Source organism: Gavialis gangeticus, unplaced genomic scaffold (genome assembly GCF_001723915.1).
Source record: "Gavialis gangeticus isolate Ggan-Ray unplaced genomic scaffold, GavGan_comp1, whole genome shotgun sequence".
NCBI classification, from domain to species: Eukaryota; Metazoa; Chordata; order Crocodylia; family Gavialidae; genus Gavialis; species Gavialis gangeticus.
The window spans coordinates 6,130,833-6,143,301 of NW_017729003.1; positions in this window are offsets into that span (position 1 = coordinate 6,130,833).

The following is a 12,469-nucleotide window of genomic DNA, read 5'->3' on the forward strand; positions in this document are numbered from 1 at the left end:
CTAATCCTTTTCACAGAGCTGCATCTTCTTTCTGAATGGTTTCTAGATATTCCAGCTAATTATAGCTTCTGAAGGACACTGATAACGTATGACCACTCACATTCCTTTTACTTCAACTGTCCTTAGACTGACCAATAGCAGTACAAGCTTTGCAGTCCTTTGATAAGGTAATTTTAACTACACCACAGGACCTTACTACTTCAAGGCTTTGCTAAATTTACTAGGCCTTACTTTATACAAGGCCTCACTACATCTTAAACTTTAATTAGGCTTTTAGCAACAACACATAGCTTACTATCTAAACAAATACAGAAAAACACTTGGTCTAGTCTTCATAGAGCCTTCAGTGAGCACCTTTATCACACAAGCATACTTTTCAGCTGTCACAGCTGCTTGACCTCAAAACAGGTCAAAACAGCTTCAAAACAAAACTGGTGGCGAAATTTCATAGCCCTACTTAACATGTATCTTCATATGTAAATGAAAACCTAGCATTTGACCACTTTTAGCTTCTCTAGATGTTTATACAAGAAGTGGTGACCAAACTGATAGACCCTGACTCCATGCAGTGCCTAACGACTAGGGAGATGATGATCCAATTGCTCATGGATTGTTTTACTCATGAGCCAGAGCAAGGAGGGAGCAAACACCAGCACACGTTGCTCGCAACAGCTTTATTCAGAATGGAGACAGCTTCAGACTAGCTCCCAAAAAAACCAATGAACTGGGAAGCCGCAGTGGACAATAGTTCTTTTCACTTTTATACATCTCGATTCATGCTCATTAACATTCACTCCAACCTCACTCCTCCTATGTTCTGCTCATCTCTCCTCCTATCTCAAGCTCTGCCTTTGTTTACTGTTTGATTCATTAGCATGGAATTGCCTATGCATTTTACTTGTTTACATGCCTTTTTGCTATGAGCGCATGTCTAAGACCTTCACCCCACTTCTTTGGTCAATGGGTGGACTTTGGAGGCTTCTTTACCAATCATCATTCACCTTTTTGAATATGTTCATCTCAGTCACATGTTATCTTTCACATTCCAATCTGTTGTTCTGTCTCATGTTGTACCATCTCCACATTCCTAAAGCTTCACCTCATTCACAGAACACAGACTCACTTGCTGCTTTCTCAGAAAATGGTTGACACAATTAAAATGGTTACTTAACATAAGCACTCATAAGCAAAATCTTATATATAAAAGCTATATATCTCACAGCAATACTATTCTATGGTTGAAAACTATTTGCCTAAGCATTTGCAAAGTTACTTTTAATATATATCATTCTGCCTTGTGGTCAGCAGCTTTTGCTAGGCCGCAGGTTATAGCCTTTTTATTCAGCTGCAAATCCAGTGTTCCCCAAGATCCAAATATTGTCACCGTAACACAAACCTGTATGCTGTAATCCAAAGGATGATACACCAGTGTTAAGTATAACAACTAGGGCAGTGCGAAGCTTCAATCACTGATTTGATTCAGAAAAGGCTCAGCCTGATTTGGTGGTTGAATCTCCAAATCCAAATTGAATCAGGAGATCCTTTAGTTTTCCCAACTCAAATCAAAACCCTCCAAATCAATTTGGAGAGATTTGAAAAGATTCAGAGATTTGGACACAGACACAGCTTTAAATGTTTTTTCTACATACCTCTAGGTACCAGGTGGCTCATGAATGTTGTGATGCTGGGGTGGATGGAGCACCCCACAGGAGTGTGTGGGGGGGTGGTCTCCAGCATGCTCAGCAGTGGACCCAGCAGTGGACCAGAAGCACTTCTGATCCACATTCGGGTCTGCTGGGGAGCATGCTGGGGGGCCCCCCTGCACCTGCCTGGCTCAGTGACTGGTGCCTCCTGGGTCTGGGGGGGGGCACCCAGGGTCCCCCCATGGCTGATCACTGAGCTGGGAAGGCATGGGGGGGGGCCCCAGCTTGCTCCCTGGCAGACCCGGAATTGAACCTGAAGTACTTCCAGTCCACTTCCAGGTTCACTGACAAGCAGGCGGCCCTCCCGCCCTCCACTTCTGTGGGACTCTACATTTGCCCCACCATCGCACAATTCATGAGCTGTGCTGGTACCTTGAGGTATGTAGAAAAAATATTTAAAGCTGTGTCTATGGCCGAATTGCTGATTCTCTGAATCAGCATCCAATCTTCAGGTTTGGATTCAGCCAAATCAAATCAGGGACAGTAATCCAAATCAACTGATTGAATCACTGTCCCTAATTCAGGCCAAGTCCAAATTTGAATGAAATAGAACGTATTTCACACACCTGTAATAACAACATTGTATACTCATCTGCATTAGTTTCTTTCTCTCTAGTGTTCAAGCATCCTATTTTCTTATAAACTGTTGGTGTATTTTTGGAAAGATACCCATAGTGTGTTAGTCATAAGTAACACTAAGCATGTCTTTTCCTCAAAGAATCATAACATTTCAAAGCTCATGAGCACGAGAGATTTAGATAGTTTTTTGCTAGTGTACATTATCATTAAATATATGCAGTTGAATTGCATATTCATGTAGTATCCCTCTCATGATCCCCTTTGGGTTTTGCTAATGGAAAAGGGTAAGGCCAAATTGTCAAATACTGCCTCTGAATTTGTGTCTGTATTGACACATGCAAACAACAACTGCAGACACAAATCAGGTAGTTTAAAAGTCTAAAATACTTAAGCAGTTGCACTCACAAATGAATGTACATAAATTTACTTTTCCTGAGACAGATTATGATACCTTTATTCACAGTTAATCCAATCCAACCCAAACCACTTCATATATTTCATACATTTCATAGATGTTAGGGCTGGAAGGGACCTTGAAGATCATCAAGTCCAGTCCCCTCCCCAGGGGCAGGAAGTCAGCTAGGGTCAAAGGATCCCAGCAAGATAAGCATCCAAGCATTTCTTGAATGAGTCCAGAGTATGTGCCTGCACCACTTCTGGAGGGCGTCTATTCCAGGTCTTGGGGGCTCGGACAGTAAAGAAAACTTGTCTTATGTTCAGCTTAAAATGGTCTTGTAGGAGTTAATGACCACTGGTCCTTGTTTTTCCTTTGGGCACTCTGGTGAACAGTCATTCTCCCAGGTACTGATATACACCCCTGATGTACTTATAAGCAGCCACCAGGTTATCCCTGAGCCTGCGCTTTTCCAGGCTGAAGATTCTCATGGCTCTCAGCCTCTCTTCATAAGGCCTATTCTCTTGCCCTATGATCATGTGTGTGGCTCTCCTCTGGACTCTCTCAAGCTTCTCAACATCCTTCTTGAATTGTGGAGCCCAGAAGTGGATACAGTATTCCAGCTGTGGCCTCACCAAAACCAAGTACAATGGGAGGATGACATCCTGAGATTTACTTGAGAAGCATCTATGGATGCAATCCAGAGTTTTGTTTGCTTTACCAGCTGCAACATCACATTAGTGGCTCATGTTCATCTTGTGGTCAATCATGACCCCCAAGTCTCTTTCAGCAGTGGAGCTAGCAAGCGTAGCACAGCCAAGCCTATAATTAAGTTGTGGGATTTTTTTCCAAAGGTGGAGTACCTTAGATTTATTGGTATTGAGCATCATCAGGTTTGTATCCACCCACTTACTAAGTTTATCAAAGTCAGTCTGGATCACTAGCCTGTCCTCAGGTGTGGACACTATGCCCCAAAGTTTAGTATCATTGGTGAACTTAGCCAGTGCGCTTCTGACACCAATATCCACATCATTCATAAAAATGTTAAAGAGAACTCGTCCAAGGACAGAGCCTTGGGGGACACTGCTGGTCACGGAGCACCGTAATGATTTATTACCATTGACCACTATGCTCTGGGTCTGACTTCTCCTACAATAAAGTACATAAGTTATAGGTATCAATGATTTAGGATTCAAAGTAAAGGAAACAAGTCAAAGGACCTTCATTCACAAATTTTAGCTTTGTAGGTTGTAGCTATACCTCACTTGGGGAAAATGAAATTAAATATTGCCTTAAAATAGGTAGCCATAAAATTTCAATTTTAAAATAGGGATCTGAATGAATGGTGTTTATTAATGCTAACTGTAGTCATTGTTCACATGGTACGACTTCCTAGGAACCCCATGTTAGGTCTGTGTTAGGCCCCATGAGATCTCTTTACATGATTCTGCTTCACTTGTGCATTTGGTCTGTCATCTCTATTGCTTTTGATGGCAGGGATTCATGGAGATAATGTCTTAAATAGCTCAAACAGGGAGCTGATCATTTGAATAATGTAAAAGTAACACTCTCTGCAGGGCAAGATTTGCATAGGTATTTATGTAAATAAATATGAATGCTACAAAGAGTCACAAATTTTAAGTTACAGGTTTTTCAATGAATGGATATTTTCTACTCGACTTTTAAAAAGATTAACCTGACAGATGATAATCATAAATTAATTAGGGCTATTACTAAGGGGAGAAGAGGGCAAATCTTTCTTCACAAGATCCAAAGCCACAGAAAAATCAAATGGATTCAAACTGTGTTACTTGAAACTCAAGTTAAAATCCCTGAGAAGTTATGGACTAAACTTGAGTTACTTGTACTAGATAATTATACCACAAAAGGATATACACATGCAATTAATGCACATTTTGAGCTGGAGTAAACTTAAGACCAATGCCACTATCTACACGTGCGTTTAAGTGCAATAATGTACTGTGCTGCTGGATAGTAGGGCTGTGTGAAGTTTCTGGTGCTGATTTGATTCAGAGGAGATTCAGCTCAATTCAGTGGCCAAATCTCTGAATCTGGATCAAATCAGGGTACCAATTAAAAGGTCTGAATTGATTTGAAGCTCTGTGAGTCAATTCAGAAAAGATTTGGGGATCTTTGGTGATTCAGGCAGTCCCCACCCTCAGCAGCAGGAAACTGGACCCAGACCCCAAGCTGGTAAGTAGGTGGTGGGAAGGGAGAGATGAAGGAAGGAGGAGAGAACCATTAGGGGACCCCCACCAGGCCTCATCTCCTGCCCACTCCTCCATGGCTGCCTCACCCACCCCAGCTCTTGGTGCTTTAAAGAAAGAACCCCCACTCACCGGGTGCTGCCTGGAGGGGGAACAATCCTGCTGTCCCCCACTGCTCCACATTACTTGGGGGACTCTGTCATGAGCCCCCCCAACCCCTTCCCTCTCCCAGTCCCCCCCTATGGCTGCCCTGGCCACCCCAGCTCCAGCCCTTTAAGAAAAAAAACAAAAAGTCCCTGAGCTCACCAGCTCCTGAAGCAGCCTCACAGATTCTGGGGGCTTGTGCAGAGCCTCCCATGCAGCATGGGGCAGTGTGGGGCAGCAGGCATCACTCCACTGCTGGGCAGAAGCCAGTGAGGCCAGTTTGTTTTTTTCTTAAAGGGCTGGAGCTGGGGGGTGGGCAGCTGTGGGAGTCTGGGACAGCAAGGGGAGTTGGGGGGCTTGTGGAAGAGCCCCCCATGCAGTGTGAGACAGTGGGGGCAGCAGGGATCACCCCCCCACCTGGCAGCAGCTGATGAGATAGGGCTTTTTTTCCCCAAAGTGCCAGGAGCTGGGGCCGAGTGGGGCAGCAATTGAGAGGGGATGGGGAATGGGCCTATGTGATTCAGAGATTTGGCTGATTCGGCAGCAGTTGAATCTCTGAATCAGATTCAGCTGAATCAATTTGGGGCAGTGATTCGAATCACTGAATCGAATCACTGTCCCCCAAACTGGCCAAATCTAAAGCAAATACTAGCCATTTTGCACAGGCCTACTGGATAGCCCTGTCAGATACAAGTGGTATTCGGCAGTGCAATGAATTAGTCTACTGCATGCACATGTAGATGGTTACACTATTCTGCAGCAAATTAATCTGCCCTAATTGCCATGTACATGTAGATGGTAACACTTTATTATGCAGCAAATTAGTCTGCTGCACAGTAAAGTATGTCATATAGATGTGCCCCTTCAAGCCTGAGGAAGAGACCTGAAGAAGAACACTGCATTCAATATACATAATTTGCTGCAGAAAAATCAATAAGACATACTGTTTGGGTGACTATATTTGGATCTTGGGGAGCACTGGATTTGCAGTTGAATAAAGGCTGTTTTCTGTGTCTCAGCAAAAGCTGCTGGTCACAAGGCAGAATGATATATTAAAAGTAACTTTTCAAATGCTCAAGCAAGCATTTTTCTAACAAGGTTGTAGTGTTGTAAATTATAAAGCCGATTGTATAAGAAGAACAAGATGCAGTCCGCTAGCTATCATTAGGAGATAAAGCAGAAGCAAGACCTCAAAGTCTTATGCATGCACTCTTAGCAGAGGCATGTAAATGAATGAAATACATAGGTAATTCCATGCTGATGAAGTAAATAGTAAACAGAGGCAGAGCTTGAGAGAGGAGGAGATATGGGTGGAACAAAGGAGGAGCAAGGGTGGAGTAAATGTTAATGAGCATGTATCAAGATATATAAAATGTAAAAAGAACTAATGTTCACTGAGGCTCCCAATGCTCATATGCTGTGTGTCTGTTAGAGAGCTAGTCTGAAGCTGTCTCCATCTTAAATAAAGCTGTTGCAAGCTCCCTGCTTGCTCTGGATAATGAGTAACAGGATCCATGGGCAATTGGGTCATCATCTCCCTAGCTGTTGGGCGCTGCATGAAGTCGGAGTCTAACACACATATATCAGCTTCATAAGGATTTTTGAGAAGTTCACCAAGGCTTGTTAACCTTTTCAGGTGAACCACTGTTCAAATTCCACACAGAACTTGAAACCATTTTGCCCACATCATTTTATTATTATTATTTGATTAATCGACTGTTCCAATTTCAAGAATTTTTAATGAAATCAAAAAACATTTGGAGACAAAAAGATAGATTCTTAAGAGAATTTAGGTGCTAATCATAACTGATGAGGAAGAAATGATATCCTTATATTCAAAGGACCAGAGGTTAACCCATTCAAGATATCAGAGACACGTTGTTCAAATATCTCTGGATTCAAAGTAGAAACATGTAGTATGGTATTCCACCTTTCTGATGATTGACCTAACTACTGGGCTATATGGTATTCTCAAACTTTCCTGTTAAAATTGTTCCACTTTTTATAAACAACTGAATATTCATTATGCTAGAGGAAGAAAGCTTAATAACAACTTGATTGCTTGGTGGAGATACAACACAGTTGCAATCCTTGCTCCAGTGAGTAATTACTTCATTTTGGGGATTTCTTTTTTTGCCCCTCATTTTTGTTCTACAGAAAACTGTTCCTTGAGTACTACCCATATTTCAGAACAGTATTGGCTTCCCCAGAACTACAGTTTTGGCAAATAATTGTTTTGCTATGAAAAAAAAAGTAAGATACTCATATTCTGCATAGGTATGATTCTGAAAATGAAAAGAAAAAGAAAAATTCATATGAACTGTCTGTAAGTGACCACCAAATATCTCACATACCTAGTTGTTGTCATTAAGATCACCAATCACTAATCTTTGTGAGTGCTACAAATCTGTGAGATGTGAGCCTTAATTGACATCACATGAAAACATTTCTCTCTGGGTGCATCTACACAAGGCACTTTACTGTACCGTTGGCTAATTAACTGCATAGTAAAGCATCACAATCTACTCATGCAGGAGGGTGCTCTGTGCACAGAGCACACCGGACATAGTGTCCACAGGAAAGAAGGTGCTTTATTAGTGGTGGTGGCATGGTTGATGGAGTGGCTCTGTGGGTTGAGGGGAGGGGCTCTGTAGTTTGGAAGAGGGGTAAGACAGGACCTGCTGTGGGGGAGAGAGGGGATAGGGCTCTGTTGTTCCAGAGCCAGGGGGGACAGTTTTGGTGTTTGTTGAGGGGAACAAAGTACTTTTCTGAAAACTACCGTGAGGGTGGTGCTGGGGGTGCACAGTGAGGCTGGGGTTTGGGGCTGGCCATCTAGGTGGCTTATAGCAGGAAGTGCAGGAGGTGGTGGTTTGCAAGAGCTTCTTATACCCAGTAGCCCTGACCCTCACTGCCAGGTGTGCAGTGTGCTTGGGGCCTCAGAGGGATAGGCCTGTTGCTGTCACTGCTGCAATAGCTTGCACTCCCAGTGCCAGGCATCCTCCATCCACTGCACCTTCTCTGCCCTGACCTCATGGAAGAGCTCCACCTGAGACCTACAGATGTTATGCAGCACACAGCCTATGATAATGATCCCAGGGATGTTGCACTCTGCAACCCTGAGGCCAGAAGTAAGGATGTGCCAGCATTCCTTCAAGTGCCCAAAGGTGCACTCCCCACTAGTGCAGTGGTCCAGCACAGAAACCTGTTGAAGTGTGCCTGGTAGGGGTCCAGCTGGCCAGGGTTGGGCTGCCTGAACCAGGGAAGGAGACATGGGCATGATGGGTGCTGCCTTCCCAGCTGGCACTCATGTGAGTGAAGGCACCACAGTAGTTGATGATTGGATAACAATGGAGTGAAGCCTTGCCAACTATAATGGGGGAGGTGACCATGGGGTGGGGAGGTGATGGGGATATGGGTCCTGTCCAGGACCCTAATGCACTCTGGGAAGCCTAGGTCAAGGAACCCTGCCACCTGCTCCAGGGGGTCATATACCAAAAGCACAGTGTGCCCCAGCATATCCTGGAGGGTGCTGCAGACCTCCAGGATAGCCTTCCTGGTGGTTGCCTTACCCTGTAGAGGTAGCAACATAGTTCAGGCTGGTGGTCATGGCCAGCTTGAAGAGGGCTATGGCCAGCCAGGTCTCTGTGGGGAGAGGCAGCCACATGGTAGTGGCCTCTAGGGCTGTGTGAAATTTCACCAGCTGTTTCGTTTTGATGCTCTTTGACTCATTTTGAGCTTGAAACAGCAAAATAAAAAAAAATGAAGGGCTTTGAAACAGCCTTGAAATGAAACAAGGGCAGTCAAAACCTTTCAAAAGTTTTGAAACGTTTCAAGTTTTGAAGCTGAAGCTGGGCTTGCCTGCAGGGAAACAGAAAGTAAGGAAAGGGAGTAGGAAGGGAGGGAAGGACACAGTGATGGTGCACCTTAACATACACACTGGAGAAGAAACTCCTGCAGGAGAGGAAAGAAAAGTTCCATCACAGTTTGGCTGTCTGAAATGCTGCTGGTGCTACTGTCCTAGTGCTCACTGCTCACTAAGTTATTTTATACCTGTTGTCCATTTAAAGTGGTGGACTGGGATGAAACTCTAGGGGAGGAGAAGACCTCATTGGGGCACACTACCATGTCATGTAGAGGCCCCAGCACCAGTGAGGGCATGCCTTAACACACACACAGTCACATGTGTCATGCATTTAGCTTGTCAGCAGCTTGTCAGCAGCATTTAGCTTGTCAGTACAGTTTCTCAGAAACCCCTGAAGCTATCTCTTTGAAAGATGAGAAGTTTCATGGCCTCGGGAAGGGCTACCATACCTGAAGCTGTGCCCTAACACACATACAAGCATGAGTTTTTCTTGTCAGCTGCTTGAGGTACAGTTTCCCAGAAACCCTTGCATTCATCTCCTTGAAACTTGGCATACTACATGCTCTTGGAAGGGGCTATCATCTCAGCTGTTTTGATCCAAATCTGCCAAAAAATGACAAAATTATAGGCAGTTTTATGCTTCTCCCTTATAGCTTATGGGTAAAACCTCGAAACAGCTTCAAAACAGCTGTGACAAAATGAAATGGAACAGTGCTTTCAAAATGAAATAAAACTCAAATCAAAACACTGTCCTGTTGAAATGGAAAAAATTAAGTCAAAATGAAATGGTGCTGTTCCGCATATCCCTAGTGGCTTCAACTCCAGGTGCAGGTGGAGCTGCTCATGGAGCTCACGGAAGGTGGCCTGGGTCATCCAGAACAACTCCAGCCACTGCTCATCATCCAAGGTGTGCTGGATGATGTGCAGCAACCAGTCCTGGATGGCCAGGCAGGCCCAGAGGCAGCAGGGTTGGAGCCCCACGAGCTCATGGATAGCACTAGTGGTAGCATCCAGGTGCAAGTCATGGCAGCACCATGGTGGCAGGGGGTCTCAGAAGCAGTGGTGAGCCTAGCCAAGTGTCCATCCAGTATGGGACAGATGGGGCTGAAACTGACCTGGGCCAGGCAGTGGTCACCACAGCAGCTAAGCACAGGGAGCAAGGTGGCAAGCAGGATACCATGACATGGGTTGTCACTCCAAGAGCCTGCGGGGTGGAGCAGCTATCACATGCTGGGCACAGGCTCTGGTGACAGAGTTGCAGAGGGCTGTGCTAGCACATTGCTGCCTGCTCTGGGCCAGAAAGGCAGGTGGCTAGGAAGCAGCACACTGAGCTGTCTTTTAAAAATGGCTCCTGGCAGCTATTAAAGGTGGAGGGGCAGTATGGGGCTAGAGGAGGCCAGGAGCAGGCTACTGCCTGGAGCAGCAAATGTGCTTTGAAATGCCTGCATGTGTAGATGTAAATTACTGTGGAGTAAACCAATATTGTACTAATTGCACATGTAGGTGTGCCCTCTCTGTATGTAATTAGGTGAGGATTCAGCACTTCACCCTAGTCAGGAAAAAACTAAGTACATGGTTAATTTTAGGCATACACCTATTTATATTAACTTAATTGGGATTTAAGCATATGTAGGAATAAAAGCATGCATTCATTCGCTTTCTTGCACGGTGATGAAACTAATTATATACTTAAATGCTTTGCTTAGCTAGGGTATTAAAATGGGAGATGTATAATGTACTTGAAAAAGAGAAATAGCATTGACAGTTGCTCAAAAAATAAAGGTAAATCCAACTATTGTAAGTTGTCTTGGTTCCATTACAATAATATGACACTGGAAACTGTCTTGTTGATCTTTTAATGTTCTCCAGTGTGAATGAATGAAAAATTAATGCTTTTAATATTAAGGAAGTAAAATGAACTTCACTTTGATCAGTCACTAATGATACACATTTATCCATTGCCAATCCTTAGGGTAACCTGTGCAAAGTAGGAAGACTAGCTCATATTGAATAATTTATCCATAATTTTTTCTCATTATTTTTCTGTAGCCAAAAACATTTAATTTTGATGGATTTGTTCATATTTAAAATTATCTTAATAGTATGCAAACATGTTTCAGACCATGGTTAGTTCATAAACTATTAAACTGAACTAAATGTATGTTGCATCCCTAAAACTATGATGGGTTATCTAAGTTGCATGTTACTATTCTGTTCACTGATTAAATTATTACCATATAATTTGTCTTATAATTGTATACAAGGAAATCTTGCTAAATACTAGGCCTGTGCGAATAGGGAAGTATTCTTTTTGGATTTGGATTCAGCCAGTTCAGAGGATAGTAATTTGATTGGGAGATTCAGATCACTGTCCTGAATTGATTCGGGTGACTTAGCTTTGGAAGATTAGGTGCTGATTTGGAGAGATTCAGTGATTTGGACTGACCGGGGAGAGACAGGCACAGCCAGACAGCTGCAGGTTCTCCCACAGCTCCTCCAGCTGTGTCTGCCTCTCCCTGGGCAGGGGGAGCAGTGGGAGAAGCCCCCATGGCTGCCCTGCCCAGCCCCATGCCAGAGCTGGGAGTGGGGGGCTCTGCCCTGTTGCCACTTACCAGTCAGCGTGGGAGGTGCAGGATGTGGGCTTGGCAGTGCTGGGAGCAGGGGCTATGCCCTGCTGTCACTTTACCTCTTCTTCCTGGAGCAAGCTGCACCCACATCCTGCCTCTCCTACCCCAGCTTAGAAAGTGGTAGCAGGGTAGAGACCCTGCTCCCAGTGCTGCCGCACCTGCATCCCATGCCCACGCCCCTCCCTGAGTAATGTGCCCCCCAAACTGGCTGGGCAGTTTGCCCCAGCCCCAGCCCCAGCCCCAATCCATCCCTCCCCACATCGCTTTCCTCTCCTCTCCCCACAACAGACTTACTAGCTGGAGGCAGCTGTGTCAGCTGCCTGTTTAGTCTATGGCTGAATGTCCAAAGTGGCCAAATCTTTATGAAAGCTTTTCCAAATTGATTCATAAACTTTACTTGGCCTCCTGATTTGATTCAGATTTTAGTTCCCAAATTGAGCCAAATCTCTTCTGAATTGAATTAGCTACTGAAGCTTCACACAACCCTACTAAATACATTGTCTATCATTAAACTGCTGCCAGAAACAGCACATGCTCAGCAGTGGAAACCAACTATGAAGTTGATTAAATGGAGCCAACTCTGAGCATAGCTATAAAACTCATGCCCCACATTGGGCAAACATGCAGATGGGAACCTTTTTTTTTTTTTGGCTCTTAAAAAAATGGGCTGGTGTTCCCTTCGCAGGGAAACACCTGTCCTGGAGGTGCTGCACTATCAGACTGGCACCCCAAGGACCAGAGCCATCCCTGAAACCCTCCCATTGGTGCTAAAAATGTCACATTTGATCTTAGCTTAAAGGCTGAGATGCTGATGGGAAACTACCACAAGGCAGTTAGTGCAGCCCTTCTGAACAAGACATATGGAAGTGTCCATTTAGTGCAAAGCACCTCACCACTAACTTTTTTTCAAGTCATGGTGACCCACAACGTTG